A 23,025-nucleotide genomic window follows, 5' to 3' on the forward strand; every position below is an offset into this window, starting at 1 on the left:
GATAAATGGAACAAAAATATAAGTTTTTAAAATTATGTGGGAGTCCATTATACCCATAGGGAAGAGGGAGGGTGGCAGCAAGGAAGAAAGGAGTAAAAGATGAAAGGAAAGAAAGGTACAATTTGGGGGCCAGAAACTTTGTTAGGAGCTTTCGCATACATCATCCATTTGCTCTTCACAGAGAGCCTGTGGAGGTGGGTATTATTATTATTCCATCTTACATACAAGAAAATTCTGGCCCAGAGAATTTTTATTACTGGTACACATTAAGATTAGAACCAAAGCATGTTTGCCTCCTGATTCCAGAGGTTGCAGAATTCTAGAAGTTGGCTTGTTAAGCAGTTCTAGATCACCTAGGCTTACTCCTGGAATTTGCAGATGAGAAAACTAAAGCACAGAGACATAGGAGTCTTGCTCCACATCATCCAGCAGTTGGTGGCAGAGCTTGGGATTCAACCTCAGGCCCCAGAAGTTCAACCTTATGAGGAGAAGATTGCAGGACAATGGTTCATGCACAGGTCAACACCTCCAAGGCCATCTCACTGCTATGTCTGGATCATGCCCAGAGTGGCTGGAGTGGCTAATGCCAGAGTTTTGGGACCAAAAAAATTGCAGAGATTTCAAAAATTGTAGAAATCATGCAACTTTGGGGGACTGATTCTGGGGAAAGAGTGAGAGAAAGAGTAGCCTGCATTCTTGACTGGTCCAGGTATTTCTTTTGATATTCTTAAGTAAGTAGTTACACGCAGCCAGAGAACAATATAGATTAAATACCATTTTAATTCATTATCTATCTCTATTTTTCACATTGGTGATAGTTGGTGAATTTTTAATGGTACATTAGAAGATTGTGCATTTATTCTGATGAACTTGACTTCCTTCACCATCTCCTATTGAGTAATAAATATTATGTTAAGAATTCATGAAAAACATTTCAGTTTTTTTCATCCTGCCTTCTGAAGATTTCTTGTTGGATTTCAGAGACATGCAAACTTGAATGAACTCACTTGGTAAGAGAAGCGAATGCACAGTGAGAGCTCACTCTCTCCTAGGTGCTGTTCCAAGTGCTTTACAGACATTATTTAATTTAGTGGTGGCAAGAACCCATGAACTACTTGTATTTCTTAAGTCAGTTTTATCAAGACATAATTTAAATGCAGTAAAATTCACACTCTTTAGACGTACAAGATGATGAGTTTTTACAAATGTATATAGAGTCATATAGCCACAACACAACCAAAATATCAAATATTTCCATCACTCCACAATGTACCCTTATGCACCTTTATATAGTCAATCCTGTCACTGCCCCCCACCCCACCCCCTCGCCATGAACCTCCAAATAACTACTGATCTGTTTTATGGCTGTTTCTAGAATGTCATAAATAGAATTGTATAGTATGTAGCCTTTTGTTCTGGCTTCTTCCACTCAGCCTAATGCTTTTGAGATTCATCCATGTTGTGAATTACTTACTTTCACAATCCCACTTTATATATGAGGAAACTAAATCCCAGGCTAGTTAAGTGACTCCTTCAAGCTGAAAAGTAGTGGAGTCAGAACGCAAACCCAGCCAAACTGATTCTAGTGTCTGTGCTTTTGTTCAACTCCCTACATCTCTGTACATGCAGCAGGGCTCCTGGCCCAAGCCTAGCCCTTGTCATAACATGCTGAATGGACTGGTCTTGGCTAAATGCTTCATTTGGATGTTTCCCACACTGTGAAATCATAATACTAATTTTACCTGTGGATGTGAAATCCTTACATGTTGTGTGAAGAATATGAGCTGCTGCTTATTTATTTATTTTTTTTCCATTTTCAGGATTGATCCAGAATATGTTCCAGCAAAAACTACAGCAGAGTAACTTGGACAAGAAAAATGTTCACTTGCTACCTAAGGAGAGTCTCTGTCTCCTGACCTCTGAATTTCGAAATCCTCAGCTCTGGCTGCCACGCAGTGGGAACCGAATGAGTATGTACTGAATGGTGAATCCTAGTTCAGTCACTTGACTAGCTGGGTGACCTTGAGCAAGTAACTTAGCTTCTTGAAGCCTCAATCTCCTTATCTATAAAATGGGACTCAAAGGCTGAGTTGAGTATTAAATGAAATAATACACGTAATGCACAGTGCCAAAAATCTGGTAATAACTCCATTAGTATAAGGCCACCTTATTTGCCTTCTTTCACAATTATCACCAGAATTGAGTTAAAATTCAGATGTGATCATGTCTTGAAATGTAGAAAGAGTTATGAAAATGTAAGACTTATTAAGTTCACTTATCGAACATTTTTTGACCACCTACTATGTGCTATGCCTTGGACTAGGCTAGAGATACAGCAGTAAACATCCTGACTAACAGAGATTATACTGCTATCTTGAAATTTTGCCTGTTCCCAAAAGCCCCCAGCATACTAATTTTGTTAAATATATATTCCCTTATTATATATATTAAACATATATATCCTTATTATATATATATATATATGTGTGTGTGTCTACTACTGTGTTGAGAGCTCATTATGTATATGTTTCTTTATTTAACCCTCAAAATAATTCTGTGAGGCTCCAGAATTCCTTTTTCCAAGTGAGAAAAATGAGGCTCAGAGCATTGAGTGAACTTGCAGGTAAATGATTGAGATGGAATTTGGACCCAAAGCCTAAGCTTTAAACTGCTTTATTCAGTGGCCTTTGGTTATCTCATATTCACTAGAAATTGGAAAGATCTGTCAGGAGGCCTGCCATGATGCAGAAGTCCTGGATGCCCTGCAAACTTCACTGTCTATGTGAATGGTCCCCCCAGACTGGTGCGGAGCACCTCATGGAGCCCTGGCTGCCAAGATGAAGGCAAGGGCTGTCTGTGGCAAACTCATCATCAAGAAGGATGTGCTTGACACATACTTGGTCCTCAACAAATAGTTGTCAAATTTTTTAAAATGAGGTTGGCTTTTGGCTGATTCAAGCACTCACCGAAGAGTTTATAGTCTGAAACAAAGACATCTACACTAGAGAGAAGGAAAAACACACAATCACTAATGAGAGGCAAGATCCTTCATACCGCTGAGCTCACCAGCCTATCATTTCTGCCTGTGCAAAGAGCTTGTGATGCTGCGTTTGAGATGAAGGGGAAAGTACAAAAATCATGAGACTTCCTCTTAGTCAAGAGAGGCTTTGTGGAGGAGGTATGCTTCCCAGAAGGCTGTGGGAGTGGAAACTGTGAGGTGCCAATGAAGCTAGAAAACTCTTTCAATGCAGAAAGTGCAGCGGAAGCTCATGGTTACATAAACACAGTGGGAAGTAATATGGCAATTATAATATGGCATTTAAAAAAGAAGAATCATGCCCTGGTACAGTGGCATGTGCCTGTAGTCCCAGCTACTTGGGAGGCCAAGGCAGGAAGATTGCTTGAGCCCAGGAGTTCAAGGCCAGTTTGGGCAACATAGTGAGACCCTATCTCTAAAAAAATAAAGATTTCTTTATAAAGAGGAGGCCTCTCCTTTTTAAGAGGAAGAACAAAGGAGAGTCACTCTGCTATTCCTCAAATGACCTCTTCATTCCACTCTGCACAAGTAAACCTCCCTTTTATGTTTATTCATTTATTACTTAAGTCAGGGTCTTCTGAACACTCTTAGTTAAAGGTATACTCTGTGTCTTAGTAAACTTTCTAGTGTCTTAAGCCAAAAAAAATTCTCACAGTTATATTAAGTAGTTAGTTTCATATAACTTCATAACATTTATGTGCTAACAAATTAGTAGATACTAAAAATAACACATATACATGGAAAAATATTTAATTATTAAATAGCTACAATTACAAATCAGGTATGTGTGCCTTTTGTGCACAAGCAACTTCTCAAATCTTGGAATCAGATTGGGTGCCCTATTCCACAATGACTCTTACAAAACTGAGAGTATCATACTACCTGAGCTACTCCAAATACAGGGGAACAACAAGGATGGAAAAAATTGTCTTGACTTAACATCAGGAGGCAGGTGGTTGCAGGCATAAGTTCAGCACCTCCATCATGCCAAGATGATTCTCTTGATCTTTTCCTCTTGTTTACAAGATGACTGTCATACTCCCAAATACCAAGTGCATACATAAGGCAGGAAGGAGTGGGGGAAAGGTAGTGCCAGACTTATGTGATCTCTTTTAATGAGAAAGAAAAAAGCTGTTCAGAGACTGCCTTCCATCCAAGCAGATGTCCAGTTATAGTCATGCACTGCATAACAGTGTTTCAGTCAGCAATGAACCACTTGTACAACAATGGTCCCATAAGATTATAATACTGTATTTGTACTGTACTTTTTCTATGTTTAGAAACACAAATATTATACTTACCATGGTGTTAGAATTGCCTACAGTACTCAGTACAGTAACATGTTTTCCAAGTTTGTAGCCTAGGAACAATAGGATGTACCATATAGCCTGGGTGTGTAGTAGGCTATGCCATCTATGTCTGTGTAAGCTCACTTTATGATGTTTGCACAATGATGCATTTCTCAGAATGTATCCCTGTTGTTAAGCAATGCATGAATGTATATCTCATGGGCCAGGAACTGTGTCATATGTGAATTCTTGGCTGCAAGGAAGGCTGAGCTAGTGAACATTTAGCTGGGCAAAAAGTCCTCCAAGTCAGAGTTCAGTAGCAAGGAAGGAGAAGGTGGATACAGGGTAAATAAATAGTGTATGCTATAGAGTCACGTTTACTTGCACAAAGATGAATCAGACACTATTAATTCCTTCTCTCAATAACCTCAAGTCTAGCCTGAAGACAAATAAGAACTTCTTGGAAAAGTAATTACTATGTGATAGAATAAACTGGCATATATTGCTGTGGGAAGGTACTTAATTTGCTTGGGGGTGGTGGCAAACATAGAGAGAGAGAGTTCTAGGAAGGAATGGACCACATTGCATTCTGGCAGAGGAACAGCTAGCGCAGAGGTTCAGAGATGTGAAGATGTGCTATTCAAACAGTTGAATAGCACGTGAACCAGTGTCTAGAGGACAGGATGGGTAGTAGGAGAATGGGGATGGCAGGAAATGATACCAAATAGGTCATGGAGTCAGCTAGGGCTCTATGTGCCCACCAGATCTTTGGGGAATAGTACAGGAAGGGCAGTGGACATCGACTACGTTTTTTTCCCTTCGGCCCTCCATCTTTCTCTGGGGAAATTCTCTTTCACACTCTACAAGACTGCCAATCACATGGCCCAACTTTCCATTTTCTTTGTGCGGACCCCTGACTCACGCAGAACTAATCAGAGTCCTTTACAGAAATTGATATGGTTACTGAAAAAGAGACCCTGCCCTGAGGAAGACATCCCTGGAGCTGCCAGTGGCTGTATTTTCCTCCTTCAGAGAGAGCTTGCCTGAAAAAAGGAGGAAAAGAAAGGTGGGTTGGGGAGGAGAGAGTAGGGAAGAGAACTAGTGAAATAATTCTAACATCCTGGATCCATCTTACCTGAAATCATCTCTACTCCTTAAGCTAGTAACATTTCTGTATTTAGTTACACTAGTTTAAGTTGGCTCCCTATCAGTCACATTCGGAAGAGTCTTGGCAGAGGGGTTAGAATCTGGAAGCAGGATGATCAGTCAGTAGCTCTCAAAGCATTCCCTTCTTCTACCTGGCTATGGGCTAGGCCTGCCCTGGCTTCTGGGGAGAGGAGAGAGAGGGGTTTTCCACCGTACCCACCTCAGTCTTCATGCACAGTCTCTGAGAGAGGTGCTGATTCTCATCCAGCTGGCTGGATGGCACCCACTTCCTGTCCTGTAATTATCGGCTGCCTTCCCAGGCTGTTATCTGACTCTACTATCAGCCAGCGACATCCAGGAACACATTGGACTTCTAGGAAAAATGATGTTTTACAAGAGCAAACGCATGTGGCCAGAGCTGATGGTAACCCTAGCTGCACAATGAAGCCCTGGACGTCATTCATGGCCTCTGGTATTCAGGAGTCTGGCATGAGTTCCAGAAGTCAAGATAACCAGCATTTGTGAGGTGGTAACTCAAATCCTTTGAGACCGTAGGGCTGACAGAGTCTTTGCTTTGGAAGAGAATCATCTCCAGGTGTTAGTGTTTCTTACATCTCAGTCCAGCTGTGTGAGCCTGGGCAAATTGCTTCACCTCTCTAAGATTCCAACTCTCAATTTTAAATAGGCATGATCACCATGATTGCTACCATGTATTGAGTGCTTACAATGTACCAGGCATGCTAAGTGCTGTACATGTAGTCACCTTCCTATCAGGGGATATATCTGCAGGGAGTGTGCCCAGTACAGTGGCTGGCATATTATGAAACTTTAATCTGGGTTTGTTATTGTTATTACCCGTGTTACCATGAAGAGCATAAACTTCAATCCGGTCCTTTAATGGGTGAGAAAACTGGTACTGAGAAGCAGTGAATAACTTGCCTAAAATCATGCAGCATAATCAGTGACACAGCAAGATCCAGAACCCAAGCCTCATCCAAATTAAGGGACATACACAAAGCAGCAAAGATTATAAGGTATCTACAAATTATTTAACTTAGGATATGCATAACTTCTATGAAGACAACTTTAACATTCTAATGGAAAACATAAAAATGATCTGAATAAATGGAAATATTCCATGTTCTTGAATGGGCAACCTTGTATCTTAATGGTAATAGTTATTCCCATGTTAATCTATAAATTAAAGGCTGTCAGATCCCAGCTGGGCTTTTTGAAGAACTTGAAACATGTATTCCAAAATGTTGGAGGAAGAGAGATCCATATTAATTAAGTCAAGTTTAGAAAAGAAGAAGGAGAGAATTGCCTTACCCCTCATTGAGAAGAATTACAAACTGGTAGTAATGAAAAATAGTTTGATATTGGTACCAAAGCAGAGAAATAGATTCATGAAACAGGGGGGAGAGGCAAGAGTCAGACCCATAGATACATGGAGCCTAATATATGGCGTAAGGGAAGATTGCAATTTTATAAGGAACAGCCAGATTGTTTAGAGATGGAGTAGGGGAAAGTGATTCACCATGTGGAGAAAATTAGAACAGTATCCCCATCTAAGGAGACTCCAGAAAAATTAAAGATCTAAATATGAAAGATAAAACATCAAGTTATTAGGGAAAAAATCTTTGCAATCTAGGACCAGGAAAACAGTTTATGAACAAAAGTATGAACTTCTTTTTAACAAAGGGCATTACAGACAAAGTTAATAGGCAGCTGATAGGCAAGATAAAGATTCTTTCAATATCTAAAATGGAAAAGGCATAAATGATATCCTTGTGATTCTACCATAAGAAAAGAGAAGTTCCTACAGGAACATAATTTCTTATGAACAATTACACAAGAAATTTAAAAGTTTATAGAGAAGTAAAGAAATGCTCAAAATCATTAATAGTCAATAAATGAAAGTTAAAGCAATAAGATATCACTTTAAACTGAATAGACTGAAAAAATTAGAAAGCTGTGTAATACAAGTGTTTGTTGGGTAGGAACCTACATGCACAGATACTGATATACACTGATGAGAGTGCAAACTGATGTAACATTCTAAAGAAAATATGGATTATTTAATGAAATTTAGAATGTGCATTCCCAGTACCATGCTGTTTTGGTTACTGTAGCCTTGTAGTATAGTTTGAAGTCAGGTAGTGTGATGCCTCCAAGCTTTGTTCTTTTGGCTTAGGATTGACTTGGCAATGCGGGCTCTTTTTGATTCCATATGAACTTTAAAGTAGTTTTTTCCAATTCTGTGAAGAAAGGCATTGGTAGCTTGATGGGGATGGCATTGAATCTGTAAATTACCTTGGGCAGTATGACCATTTTCACGATATTGATTCTTCCTACCCATGAGCATGGAATGTTCTTCCATTTGTTTGTATCCTCTTTTATTTCCTTGAGCAGTGGTTTGTAGTCCTCCTTGAAGAGGTCCTTCACATCCCTTGTAAGTTGGATTCCTAGGTATTTTATTCTCTTTGAAGCAATTGTGAATGTGAGTTCACTCATGATTTGGCTCTCTGTTTGTCTGTTGTTGGTGTATAAGAATGCTTGTGATTTTTGTACACTGATTTTGTATCCTGAGACTTTGCTGAAGTTGCTTATCAGCTGAAGGAGATTTTGGGCTGAGACAATGGGGTTTTCTAGATATACAATCATGTCATCTGCAAACAGGGACAATTTGACTTCCTCTTTTCCTAATTGAATACCCTTTATTTCCTTCTCCTGCCTAAATCATGCTGCTATAAAGACACATGCACACGTATGTTTATTGCGGCATTATTCACAATAGCAAAGACTTGGAACCAACCCAAATGTCCAACAATGATAGACTGGATTAAGAAAATGTGGCACATATACACCATGGAATACTATGCAGCCATGAAAAATGATGAGTTCAAGTCCTTTGTAGGGACATGGATGAAATTGGAAATCATCATTCTCAGTAAACTATCGCAAGAACAAAAAACCAAACACCACATATTCTCACTCATAGGTGAGAATTGAACAATGAGATCACATGGACACAGGAAGGGGAACATCACACTCTGGGGACTGTTGTGGGGTTGGGGGAGTGGGGAAGGATAGCACTGGGAGATATACCTAATGCTAGATGACGAGTTAGTGGGTGCAGCGCACCAGCATGGCACATGCATAGGTATGTAACTAACCTGCACAATGTGCACATGTACCCTAAAACTTAAAGTATAATAATAATAATAATAATAAAAAAGAATGTGCATTCCCTTATGGCTAAATAATCCCCCCTTTCTCCTTCCTTTCTAGTAGAGAATAGTAATTACCATTCTATTCTCTACTTCCATGAGCTCAACTTTTTAAGCTTCCACATATGAGTGATAATATGCGGTATTTACCTTTCTGCTCCATGGCTTATTTCACTTAGCATAACGTCCTTCAAGGTCATCAATGTTCACTGAGCATAACGTCCTTTAAGCTCACCAAATAAAATTTTGTTCTTTTACATGGCTAAATAGTATTCCACGGTGTATATATACCACATTTTTAAATCCATTCACCTGTTGAACAATTATGCTGATTCCATATCTTGGCTATTGTGAATAATGCTGCAATTAAGATGGGAGTGCAGATATCTCTTGGACATGCTGATTTTCTGTCCTTTGAGTGTATGCTCAATAGTGGGATTGTTCAATCATAAAATAGTTTTATTTTTAATTTGTGAAGAGCCACTATACTGTTTTCCATAACAAGTATACTAAATTACATTTCAAGCAACAGCGTAAGAGTTCCCCTTTCTCTATATCCTCACCAGTATTTGTTTTTTTTTGTCTTTTTGATAACAGCCATTCTAATGGGGGTTAGATGATATTTCATTGTGGTTTTGATTTGCATTTCCTGATGATTGGTAATGTGGAGCATTTTTTCCATATACCTGTTGGCCATTTGTATGTCTTCTTTGAATGATATTTATTTTGCTCATCTGCTCATTTTTAATAGGATTATTTGTTTTTTGCTATTGAGTTTTTTGAGTTCCTTGTATATTCAAGTTATTAATTCCTTTTCAGATAAAGAGTTTGCAATTATTTTCTCCCATTCTGCTGGTTGTCTCTTCAATATTTTGATTGTTTCCTTTGCTGTGCAGAAGATTTTTAGTTTAACATAATCCGATTTGTCTATTTTTGCTTTTTTATTTGTGTTTTTGAAGTCTTCTTTATATAATCTTTGCCCAGTCCAGTGTCCTGAAGGATTTTCCTCACATTTTCTTCTAGTAGTTTCATAGTTTGGGGGGTCCTACATTTAAGTCTTTAATCCACTTTGATTTTATTTTGTGTATGATGAGTGATAGGGATCTAGTTTCATTGTTCTTTTTATTTATTTATGTATTTTATTATTATTATACTTCAAGTTTTAGGGTACATGTGCACAATGTGCAGGTTAGTTACATATGTATACATGTGCCATGCTGGTGTGCTGCACCCATTAACTCGTCATTTAGCATGAGGTATATCTCCTAATGCTATCCCTCCTCCCTCCCCCCACCCCACAACAGTCCCCAGAGTGTGATGTTCCCCTTCCTGTGTCCATGTGTTCTCATTGTTCAATTCCCACCTATGAGTGAGAATATGCGGTGTTTGGTTTTTGTTCTTGCAACAGTTTACTGACAATGATGATTTCCAATTTCATCCATGTCCCTACAAAGGACTTGAACTCATCATTTTTTATGGCTGCATAGTATTCCATGGTGTATATGTGCCACATTTTCTTAATCCAGTCTATCATTGTTGGACATTTGGGTTGGTTCCAAGTCTTTGCTATTGTGAATAGTGCCACAATCAACATACGTGTGCATGTGTCTTTATAGCAGCATGATTTATAGTCCTTTGGGTATATACCCAGTAATGGGATGGCTGGGTCAAATGGTATTTCTAGTTCTAGATCCCTGAGGAATCGCCACACTGACTTCCACAATGGTTGAACTAGTTTACAGTCCCACCAACAGTGTAAAAGTGTTCCTATTTCTCCATATCCTCTCCAGCACCTGTTGTTTCCTGACTTTTTAATGATTGCCATTCTAACTGGTGTGAGATGGTATCTCACTGTGGTTTTGATTTGCATTTCTCTGATGGCCAGTGATGGTGAGCATTTTTTCATGTGTTTTTTGGCTGCATAAATGACTTCTTTTGAGAAGTGTCTGTTCATGTCCTTCGCCCACTTTTTGATGGGGTTGTTTTTTTTTTCTTGTAAATTTGTTTGAGTTCATTGTAGATTCTGGATATTAGCCCTTTGTCAGATAAGTAGGTTGTGAAAATTTTCTCCCATTTTGTAGGTTGCCTGTTCACTCTGATGGTAGTTTCTTTTGCTGTGCAGAAGCTATTTAGTTTAATTAGATCCCATTTGTCAATTTTGGCTTTTGTTGCCATTGCTTTTGGTGTTTTAGACATGAAGTCCTTGCCCATGCCTATGTCCTGAATGGTAATGCCCAGGTTTCCTTCTAGGGTTTTTATGGTTTTACGTCTAACGTTTAAGTCTTTAATCCATCTTGAATTGATTTTTGTATAAGGTGTAAGGAAGGGATCCAGTTTCAGCTTTCTACATATGGCTAGCCAGTTTTCCCAGCACCATTTATTAAATAGAGAATCCTTTCCCCATTGCTTATTTTTCTCAGGTTTGTCAAAGATCAGATAGTTGTAGATTTGCGGCATTATTTCTGAGGGCTCTGTTCTGTTCCATTGATCTATATCTCTGTTTTGGTACCAGTACCATACTGTTTTGGTTACTGTAGCCTTGTAGTATAGTTTGAAATCAGGTAGCATGATGCCTCCAGCTTTGTTCTTTTGGCTTAGGATTGACTTGGCGATGCGGGCTCTTTTTTGGTTCCATATGAACTTTAAAGTAGTTTTTTCCAATTCTGTGAAGAGAGTCGTTGGTAGCTTGATGGGAATGGCATTGAATCTATAAATTACCTTGGGCAGTATGACCATTTTCACGATATTGATTCTACCTACCCATGAGCATGGAATGTTCTTCCATTTGTTTGTATCCTCTTTTATTTCATTGAGCAGTGGTTTGTTGTTCTCCTTGAAGAGGTCCTTCACGTCCCTTGTAAGTTGGATTCCTAGGTATTTTATTCTCTTTGAAGCAATTGTGAATGTGAGTTCACTCATGATTTGGCTCTCTGTTTGTCTGTTGTTGGTGTATAAGAATGCTTGTGATTTTTGTACATTGATTTTGTGTTCTGAGAGTTTGCTGAAGTTGCTTATCAGCTGAAGGAGATTTTGGGCTGAGACAATGGGGTTTTCTAGATATACAATCATGTCATCTGCAAACAGGGACAATTTGACTTCCTCTTTTCCTAATCGAATACCCTTTATTTCCTTCTCCTGCCTAATTGCCCTGGCCAGAACTTCCAACACTATGTTGAATAGGAGTGGTGAGAGAAGGCATCCCTGTCTTGTGCCCGTTTTCAAAGGGAATGCTTCCAGTTTTTGCCCATTCAGTATGATATTGGCTGTGGGTTTGTCATAGATAGCTCTTATTATTTTGAGACACGTCCCATCAATACCTAATTTATTGAGAGTTTTTAGCATGAAGGGTTTTTGAATTTTGTCAAAGGCCTTTTCTGCATCTATTGAGATAATCATGTAGTTTTTATCTTTGGTTCTGTTTATATGCTGGATTACATTTATTGATTTGCATATATTAAATCAACCTTGCATCCCAGGGATGAATCCCACTTGATCATGGTGGATAAGCTTTTTGATGTGCTGCTGGATTCGTTTTGCCAGTATTTTGTTGACGATTTTTGCATCGATGTTCATCAAGGGTATTGGTCTAAAATTCTCTTTTTTTGTTGTGTCTCTGCCTGGCTTTGGTATCAGGATGATGCTGGCCTCATAAAATGAGTTAGGGAGGATTCCCTCTTTTTCTGTTGATTGGAATAGTTTCAGAAGGAATGGTACCAATTCCTCCTTGTACCTCTGGTAGAATTCGGCTGTGAATCCATCTGGTATTGGACTCTTTTTGGTTGGTAAGCTATTGATTATTGCCACAATTTCAGAGCCTGTTATTGGTCTATTCAGAGATTCAACTTCTTCCTGGTTTAGTTTTGGGAGGGTGTATGTGTCGAGGAATTTATCCATTTCTTCTAGATTTTCTAGTTTATTTGCGTAGAGGTGTTTGTAGTATTGTCTGATGGTGGTTTGTATTTCTGTGGGATTGGTAGTGATATCCCCTTTATCATTTTTTATTGCGTCTATTTGATTCTTCTCTCTTTTCTTCTTTATTAGTCTTGCTAGCGGTCTATCAATTTTGTTGATCCTTTCAAAAAACCAGCTCCTGGATTCATTAATTTTTTGATGGGTTTTTTGTGTCTCTGTTTCCTTCAGTTCTGCTCTGATTTTAGTTATTTCTTGCCTTCTGCTAGCTTTTGAATGTGTTTGCTCTTGCTTTTCTAGTTCTTTTAATTGTGATGTTAGGGTGTCAATTTTGGATCTTTCCTGCTTTTTCTTGTGGGCATTTAGTGCTATAAATTTCCCTCTACACACTACTTTGAATGTGTCCCAGAGATTCTGGTATGTTGTGACTTTGTTCTCGTTGGTTTCAAAGAACATCTTTATTTCTGCCTTCATTTCGTTATGTACCCAGTAGTCATTCAGGAGCAGGTTGTTCAGTTTCCATGTAGTTGAGCGGTTTTGAGTGAGTTTCTTAATCCTGAGTTCTAGTTTGATTGCACTGTGGTCTGAGAGACAGTTTGTTATAATTTCTGTTCTTTTACATTTGCTGAGGAGCGCTTTACTTCCAAGTATGTGGTCAATTTTGGAATAGGTGTGGTGTGGTGCTGAAAAAAATATATATTCTGTTGATTTGGGGTGGAGAGTTCTGTAGATGTCTATTAGGTCCGCTTGGTGCAGAGCCGAGTTCAATTCCTGGGTATCCTTGTTAACTTTCTGTCTCGTTGATCTGTCTAATGTTGAGAGTGGGGTGCTATAGGCTCCCATTATTATTGTGTGGGAGTCTAAGTCTCTTTGCAGGTCACTGAGGACTTGCTTTATGAAACTGGGTGCTCCTGTATTGGGTGCATATATATTTACGGTAGTTAGCTCTTCTTGTTGAATTGATCCCTTTACCATTATGTAATGGCCTTCTTTGCCTCTTTTGATCTTTGCTGGTTTAAAGTCTGTTTTATCAGAGACTAGGATTGCAACCCCTGCCTTTCTTTGTTTTCCATTTGCTTGGTAGATCTTCCTCCATCCTTTTATTTTGAGCCTATGTGTGTCTCTGCCCGTGAGATGGGTTTCCTGAATACAGCACACTGATGGGTCTTGACTCTTTATCCAATTCGCCAGTCTGTGTCTTTTAATTGGAGCATTTAGTCCATTTACATTTAAAGTTAATATTGTTATGTGCGAATTTGATCCTGTCATTTTGATGTTAGCTGGTTATTTTGCTCATTAGTTGATGCAGTTTCTTCCTAGCCTCGATGGTCTTTACAATTTGGCATGATTTTGCAGTGGCTGGTACTAGTTGTTCCTTTCCATGTTTAGTGCTTCCTTCAGGAGCTCTTTTAGGGCAGGCCTAGTGGTGACAAAATCTCTCAGCATTTGCTTGTCTGTAAAGTATTTTATTTCTCCTTCACTTATGAAGCTTAGTTTGGCTGGATATGAAATTCTGGGTTGAAAATTCTTTTCTTTAAGAATGTTGAATATTGGCCCCCACTCTCTTCTGGCTTGTAGGGTTTCTGCCGAGAGATCCACTGTTAGTCTGATGGGCTTCCCTTTGAGGGTAACCCGACCTTTCTCTCTGGCTGCCCTTAACATTTTTTCCTTCATTTCAACTTTGGTGAATCTGACAATTACGTGTCTTGGAGTTGCTCTTCTCGAGGAGTATCTTTGTGGCATTCTCTGTATTTCCTGAATCTGAACGTTGGTCTGCCTTGCTAGATTGGGGCAGTTCTCCTGGATAATATCCTGCGGAGTGTTTTCCAACTTGGTTCCATTCTCCCTGTCACTTTCAGGTACACCAATCAGATGTAGATTTGGTCTTTTCACATAGTCTCATATTTCTTGGAGGCTTTGTTCGTTTCTTTTTATTCTTTTTTCTCTAAACTTCCCTTCTCGCTTCATTTCCTTCATTTCATCTTCCATCACTGATACCCTTTCTTCCAGTTGATCGCATCGGCTCCTGAGGCTTCTGCATTCTTCACGTAGTTCTTGAGCCTTGGCTTTCAGCTCCATCAGATCCTTTAAGCACTTCTCTGTATTGGTTATTCTAATTATACATTCATCTAAATTTTTTTCAAAGTTTTCAACTTCTTTGCCTTTGGTTTGAATTTCCTCCTGTAGCTCGGAGTAGTTTGATCGTCTGAAGCCTTCTCTCAACTTGTCAAAGTCATTCTCTGTCCAGCTTTGTTCCATTGCTGGTGAGGAACTGCATTCCTTTGGAGGAGGAGAGGCGCTCTGCTTTTTAGAGTTTCCAGTTTTTCTGCTCTGTTTTTTCCCCATCTTTGTGGTTTTATCTACTTTTGGTCTTTGATGATGGTGATGTACAGATGGGTTTTTTGTGTGGATGTCCTTTCTGTTTGTTAGTTTTCCTTCTAACAGACAGGACCCTCAGCTGCAGCTCAGTTGGAATTTGCTAGAGGTCCACTCCAGACCCTGTTTGCCCGGGTACCAGCAGCGGTGGCTGCAGAACAGCGGATTTTTGTGAACCGGGAATGCTGCTGTCTGATTGCTCCTCTGGAAGTTTTGTCTCAGAGGAGTACCCGGCTGTGTGAGGTGTCAGTCTGCCCCTACTGGGGGGGTGCCTCCCAGTTAGGTTGCTCGGGGGTCAGGGGTCAGGGACCCACTTGAGGAGGCAGTCTGCCCATTCTCAGATCTCCAGGTGTGCTGGGAGAACCACTGCTCTCTTCAAAGCTGTCAGATGGGGACATTTAAGTCTGCGGAGGTTACTGCTGTCTTTTTGTTTGTCTGTACCCTGCCCCCAGAGGTGAAGCCTACAGAGGCAGGAAGGCCTCCTTGAGCTGTGGTGGGCTCCACCCAGTTTGAGCTTCCCAGCTGCTTTGTTTACCTAAGCAAGCCTGGGCAATGGTGGATGCCCCTCCCCCAGCCCCATTGCCGCCTTGCAGTTTGATCTCAGACTGCTGTGCTAGCAATCAGTGAGACTCCATGGGTGTAGGACCCTCCAAGCCAGGTGCAGGATATAATCTCCTGGTGCGCCGTTTTTTAAGCCCGTTGGAAAAGCGCAGTATTCAGGTGGGAGTGACCCAATTTTCCAGGTGCCGTCTGTCACCCCTTTCTTTGACTAGGAAAGGGAACTCCCTGACCCCTTGCACTTCCTGAGTGAGGCAATGCCTCGCCCTGCTTCGGCTCACGCATGGTGCGCTGCACCCACTGTCCTGCGCCCACTGTCTGGCACTCCCTAGTGAGATGAACCCGGTACCTCAGATGGAAATGCAGAAATCACCTGTCTTTTGCATCACTCACGCTGGGAGCTGTAGACCGGAGCTGTTCCTATTCGGCCATCTTGGCTCTCATTTTTCTAAATATAGATATTCAGTTTTCCCAGCAGCATTAATTGAAGAGATTGTTGCTTCCCCAATGAATGTTCTTAGAACTTTTGTCAAAAATTAGTTAGCTATAAATATATTGATTTATTTCTGTTCTCTATTCTGTTTCATTGGTCTATGTGTAATTTTTATGCTAGTATCATGCTGTTTTGATTACTATAGCTTTGTAGTTTATTTTGAAGTCTTATAGTGTAATGTCTTCAGCTTTGTTCTTTTTACCTAGGATTGCTTTGACTGGGGTCTTTTGTGGTTCCATGTGAATTTTAGAATTTTTTAAAATTTCTATGAAGAATTTCATTGGTATTTTGATAGAAATTACATTGAGTATGTAGACATTGCTTTTGTTAGTCTGGTCATTTTCACAATACTACTTCTTCCAATCTATGAACATAGAATGTTTCCCATTTTATTGTATCCTCTTTCATTTCTTTCATAGTGTTTTATAGTTTTCCTTGTATAGATCTTTCACCAACTTAGTTAAATTTATTTCTAGGTATTTTATTTTTCTGTAGCTATTGTAAATGGGATTGCTTTATTGATTGCTTTTTTTCTCTACTTTGTTGTTGGTGTATAGAAACACTACTGATTTTTATATGTTGATTCTGTATTCTGTAACTTTACTGATCATTTATTAGTTCTAAGAGTTTTTCATGGAACTTTTAGGGTTTTCTGTATTTAAGATCATGTCATCTGTAAACAGGGACAATTTGACTTCATCTTTTCCAATTCGGATGCCCTTTATTTCTTTCTTTTGCCTAATTGCTCTAGCTAGGACTTTCAGTACTACGCTGAATAAAAGTAATGAGAGTTGGCATCCTTGTCTTTGTTCCAGATCTCAGAGGGAAAGCTTTCAACTTTTCTCTATTAAGTATGATGTTGTCTGTGGGCTTGTCATATATGGCCTTTCTTGTGCTGAGTTATGTTTGTTCTATACTTAACTTGTTGAGAGTTTTTATCATAAAGGGATGTTGAATATTGTCAAACGCTTTTTCTGCATCTGTTGAGATTATCATGTTTTTTGTCCTTCATTCTGTTGATGTGAGGTATCATGTTTGTTGATTTGTGTATGTTGGACCATCCTTGCATCTGTGATATAAATCTCATTTGATCATGGTAAATGATCTTTTTAATATGCAGGTGAATTTGGTTTGCTAATATCTTGTTGAGGATTTTTGCATTTCAGTTCATCAGATATTTTGGTCTACAGTTTTCTTTTTTTGTTGTGATCTTGTCTGCTTTTGATATTAGGCTAATGCTGCCCTCATAAAAGAGTTTCAGAGAATTTCCTCCTCTTCAGTTTTCTGAAAGAGTTTGAGAAGAATTGACATTAGTTCTTTAAATGTTTGTAGAATTCAAGAGTAAAGTCATGAAGTACTGGGCTTTTCTTTGATGGAATACTTTTTTGTTACAGATTTAATCTTATTACTTGTAATTGTTCTATTCTGTTTTATATTTCTTCCTGGTCCAATCTTGGTAGGTTGTGAGTGTCCAGGAATGTTCCATTTCTGCTAAGTTTTCTAATTTGTTGGTGTATAGTTATTCATTACAGTCTCCAGTGATCCTTTGTATTTCTATGATATCAGCTGTAATGTCTTTTTCATTTTTGATTTTATTTATTCAGATCTTTTCTCTTTTTTCTTCTGTTAAGCTAATGTTTGTTGGATTGTGTTTATCTTCTCAAAATACCAATGTTTTGTTTAGTTGATCTTTTGTAATTTTTTAGTCTCAATCTCATTTCTTTCTGCTCTGATATTATTTCTTTCCTTTTGCTAAATTTGGATTTGGTTTGTTCTTACTTCTCTAGTCCTTGAGATGCATTATTAGTTTGCTTATTTAAAATTTTTCTACTCTTTAAATGTAGGCATTTATTGTTATAAAATTTCTCTTAATACTGTTTTGCTGTATCCCATAGGTTTGGGTATGTTGTGTTTCTATTTTCATTTATTTCAATAAATTTTTAAATTTCTTTCTTGACCCATTGATTGTTCAGGAGCATGCTGTTGAATTTCCATGTATTTATACAATTTCAAAAATTCCTCTTGTTAATGATTTCTAGCTTTATTCTATTGTGGTCAGACAAAAATATCTGATATAATTTCAACTTTAAAAAAATTGTTGAGACTTGTTTTGTGGTCTAACATGTGATCTCTCTTAGAGAATGCTCCATGTGCTGATGAAAAAAATGTGTATTCTATAGCGTTTGGATAAAATGTCCTGTAAATCTCTGTTAGGTTCATTTGGTCTAAACTATAGTTTAAATTCTATGTTTCCTTATTCATTTTCTGTCTAAATAACCTGTCTAAAGCTGCAAGTGGGATGTTGAAGTTTCCAACTAATATTGTCTTGGGCTCTCTCTCCTTAGATCTAATAATATTTGCCTTATGTATCTTGGTACATTGGTATAGGGTAAATATATACTTACTATTGCTATATCCTCTTGTTAAATTGATCATTTTATGATTATATAATGAGTGTCTTTGTTTTTACAATTTTTTACTTAAAGTCTGATTTATCTGATATAAGTACAGCTACTTCTGCTCATTTTTGGTTTCCGTTTGCATGGAATATCCTTTTCTATCCTTCCACTTTCTGTCTATTTGTGTGTTCACAGATGAAGTGAGTTTCTTGTAGGCAGTATATAGTTGGGTTATATATTTTATCCATTCAGGCATTCTATATATATTTTAGTGCATGCTTTAATCCTTTTATTAATATTAATACATTCAAGATTATTATTGATAATTGAGGACTTATTCCTGTCATTTTGTTAGTGGTTTGCTGGTTATTTGTATTCATTTGTTCTTTCCTGCTCTCATTGTTTACTGCTGTAATTTGGTCTTTTTCTGTTGTGATATGTTTTGCTTCTTTTCTCTTTCTCCTTTGTGTATTTGCTCTGTAGAGTTTTATACTTTTGCATGTTTTCATCATAGTGATTATATCTTTTCACTTCCAGATGTAGGATTCTCTAGAGCATTTCTTTTACAGCAGGTCTAGTGTTGATGAATTCCTTCAGTTTTTGCATGTCTAGGAAAGACTCTTTCTCCTTCAATTCTCAAGGACAGCTTTGCTGGGTATAGTTTTTGGTTGACAAGTTACTTCTTCCAGTACTTTGAATGTGTCGTGTAATTCTCTCCTTGTCTGTAAGTTTTTTTGCAGACAAATAGGCTCATAATCTAATGGAGATTCCCTTATATGTGAATTGATGCTCTTCTTTTGCTATTTTTAGAATTCTCTATTTGTCTTTGATTTTTGACAATTTGATTATACTGTGTCTCAAAGAGGACTTTTTGGATTGATCTTATTTGGGAACCTTTGAGTTTTCTTGGATCTGAATGTTCATAAATCTTTCCAGACTTTAGGAAGTTTTCAGCTATTATTTTATTAAATAGTTTTCTAAGCCTTTTCCATTCTCTTCTTCTGCTGGGACATAAAGATTATAAAAATTTGCTCATTTAGTTGTGTTCCACATGGCTTGGAGGCATTCTTCACTCTTTTTCATTCTTTTTTCTTTTTCTCTGACTGGTAAATTTTAAATGACCTATCTTCAAGTTCAGAGATTCTTCTGCTTGATCAAGTCTGTTATTTAAGCTCTCCATTGTATTTTATTTTATTCGTTCAGTTCCTCAGCCACAGAACTTCTGTTTGGTTCTTTTTTTATAATTTATATCTCTTTGTTGAATTTATTGTTCATGTCATGAATTGTTTTACTTATTTCATTAAATTGTCTGGTTTTTTTTCCCCTGTATCTCATTTATCTTCCTTGAGATCATGCGTTTGAATTCCTTTTCTGTCAGTTTGTTGATTTTCCTTCTATTGAGGTCTGGTACATAGCTATTATCTTCCTATGGTAGTGTCATATTTCCTTGTTTTTTGTGTTTCTTGTGTTCCGATGTTGATGTCTGTGCATCTGGTGGAACAATCACCACTTCTAAACTTTATAGTCTTTTATAGAGAAACAATTCCACTTGCAGATGTGTTGTAGTATGCTGGTTGGGAAAGGTGTGATGACTTTGTTTCCAGATGAATACAGTGATATAGTCTTTGTGTAGCTTCTTCAGCTATGTGCAATGTCAGCCATAACTGTGGACACTTCAATGGCCTCGGTTGTAAAAGTCTGTGTCAGTAGTAGTAGTAGCAGCAGCAGCAGCAGCAGCATAGGTTGTTAATGTCCTTGGTGTCAAGGGCTTTTGGTTTTCTCTTATTCTCTTTTTCCCCACAATGGAGAGACTTAGCCAAGGAGATCCCTATTGGTGTCAGGTCTGACATGGTCTACAGACAGCCTCAATAGTACTGGGTTCCAGGTGCAGGTGCTTGCAGTTGCTGTGGGGCCAGGGTCCTAGGCTCAGGGTCCCATGAACCCATTGTGGCACCTGGATCTTGAGGTGCAGGTTTGCTCTCTGTGGCAGATTTGGATGTAGGTTGCCCACTGAGCCAAGATCTATGATTCAGAGGACTACCCCTTTTCCTGCCCCACCCCCCTCCACCCAGCAGCTTGAGTCTAGGGGGCTGGTTTATAAATGTCCTTCGACCTTTAGAGGGCAGAGCACAACACTGGCCTGACTCTGGGAAGGAAGGCGTCCTCTGGAGGTTTTGGACTTGGGTATCAGTGTATGACTACTTTGAGAACCTGAACCAATAGAGCTCAGTGGCAACTTGGGTCCTAAGGGATGTAGCACCATATAGTAGTGACTCTAGACCCTGGGATATTGGGGTTTGGCCACATCCTAGACTCTGTGAGACCATATGCAGTACTAGCAAGTACCCTAGAATGGTGGAGTACAGCTATTGTTCAGGCCCTGGGGAGCAGGAAACAGCACAGAGGTGACTCCACTTCCCAGGAAGAGGGACGTCTCAGCAGCTCAGACTCTAGAAGGCTGGTCCAGCTCCAGAGCATCTGTATACTAGAGTTGTTTGACCTGTAGGGCAGTTGTCTCATCTCAGCCACTGCTCTGTTCTCCTGTTATGTGGGGGTACTACATCAGCTCAGTCCTGGAATGCACAACTGCTCAGCTCAGCCAGGACACTGATTCCCCAAGGGGCAGTGTATTGCTTCAGCTTAAGCCTGGACAGCCCAGGCACCATTTCCTGGGATGCAGGGCATTACTTCAACTTAGGCATCAGGAAGGCATGGCCGCTTTGAGTGACCAAGGTACTTGTTTCTCAGGAGGCAGGGTACCACTTCAGCTCCAGACTGAAAGGGCAGGCAGAGGGGTAGGTGGAGTGGCTGGACATTTGCTTGGCCTTATGAGGAATGATGTAACAGCTGCTTGCAGCTAGCTGGAGAATGTCAGCCACTAGGCTGGGTGGTTTGGTGGTGGCTTAGCCTGGGGGTGAAGGAGAGCCATGGTTAATCACCCGCAGAGCAAGACACACTTCACACTTCAGCCTTACTTCCAGCTCTAAGATGGAGAAGCACAGTAGCCACATGGGCCTTAAGGGAAACGGGACAGTGTCAGCTCCTTCTCCAGGGGGAACAGAGATATGTTGCCTCCAGGCATCCCCCTCAGCTGGGCTTAGTGCTTGTGAGGAATGCAGGGAACTTGGTGGTGAGGGCTGTAGGTATCCAAGGTGTTCACTGGGGCTTCTGGGATCCTTTTGGTTACATCTTTGCTGAAGGGAAAAGTTTCCCCGGTTTCCAGCTGATCTTGCTTGAGAGACAGGGTGGTGGAGGCCCACCGTTTCCTTAGTTTGGTGGGATATGAAATTCTTGATTCAAATCTCTTTACTTTAAGAATGGTGAATATAGTCTCCTAATCTCTTCAGGCTTACAGGGTTTCTACTGAAAGGTCTGCTGTTAGCCTTATAGGGTTCCCTTTGTAGGTAACCTGTCCCTTCTGTAGTTGCCTTTAACATTTTTTCTTCATTTTGATCTTGGAGAATCTGATGACTATGTGTCTTGGGGATGGTCATCTTGTATAGTGTCTTGCAGGGGTTCTTTGCATTTCCTGAATTTAAATGTTGGCCTCTCTAGTGAGGTTGGTGAAATTTTCATGGATGATATTCTCAAACATGTTTTCCAAATTGTTAGTTTTCTCTCCCTCACTTTCAGGGATGCCAATGAGCTATAGATTTGGTCTCTTTACGTAATCCTATATTTCTCAGAGATTTGTTTCATTTTTTATTCTTTTTTTCCTTCATTTTTTGTCTGACTGAGTTGTTTTGGAGAACCAGTCTTTGAGCCCTGAGATTCTTTCCTCAGCTTGATCATTCTGCTGTTAATACTTGCAATTACATTATGAAATTCATAAAGTGAGTTGTTCAGCTCTATCAGATCAGTTTTTTTCTTAAAATGGCCATTTTATCTTTCATTTCCTGTATTCTTTTATTGTATTTCTTAGATTCCTTGGATTGAGTTTTGACTGTCTCCTGAATCTCAATGATCTTAATTCCTACCCATATTGTGACTTCTATTTCTGTCGTTTCAGCAATTTAAGCCTGGTTAAGAATCACTGCTGGGAAACTAGTGTGGTTGTTTAGAGATAAGAAGAGACACTGGCGGCTGGGCACGGTGTCTTACGCCTGTAATCCTAGCACTTTGGGAGGCCGAGGCGGGCGGATCATGAGGTCAGGAGATCGAGACCATCCTGGCTAACACGGTGAAATGCCATCTCTACTAAAAATACAAAAAATTAGCCAGGCATGGTGGCAGGCACCTGTAGTCCCAGCTACTTGGGAGGCTGAGGCAGGAGAATTGCTTGAACCTGGGAGGTGGAGGTTGCAGTGAGCCAAGATCGTGCCACTGCACTCCAGCCTGGGTGACAGAGCAACACTCCATCTCAGAAAAAAAAAAAAGAAAGAAAGAAAAAAGAAGAAGACACTCTGTCTTTTTGAGTTGCCAGAGTTCTCGTACTGGTTATTTCTCAACTTTGTGAGCTGATATTCCTTGAAGTTGCTGTCCTTTGGATGAATTTTTGGCTTTTATCTTTTTTGATGCTCTTGAGGGTTTAATTGTAGTATAAGATGGCTTCAGTCAACTGACTTCATTTCTGGAAGATTTTAGGGGG

At 39.3% G+C, this 23,025-nt stretch overlaps 1 long non-coding RNA gene across 1 annotated transcript in view; it reads left to right on the forward strand.

Moving 5' to 3' along the window:
* Positions 1-23,025, forward strand: part of LOC134759285 (uncharacterized) — a 164,059-nt gene that overhangs the window by 60,399 nt on the left and 80,635 nt on the right. Inside the window, exon 3 of the long non-coding RNA XR_010135378.1 lies at positions 1,821-1,970. This is a non-coding gene — a long non-coding RNA (uncharacterized lncRNA). The remainder of the gene's footprint in view (positions 1-1,820; positions 1,971-23,025) is intronic.

This window comes from Gorilla gorilla, chromosome 9 (assembly GCF_029281585.2).
Source record: "Gorilla gorilla gorilla isolate KB3781 chromosome 9, NHGRI_mGorGor1-v2.1_pri, whole genome shotgun sequence".
Lineage (NCBI taxonomy): Eukaryota > Metazoa > Chordata > Mammalia > Primates > Hominidae > Gorilla > Gorilla gorilla.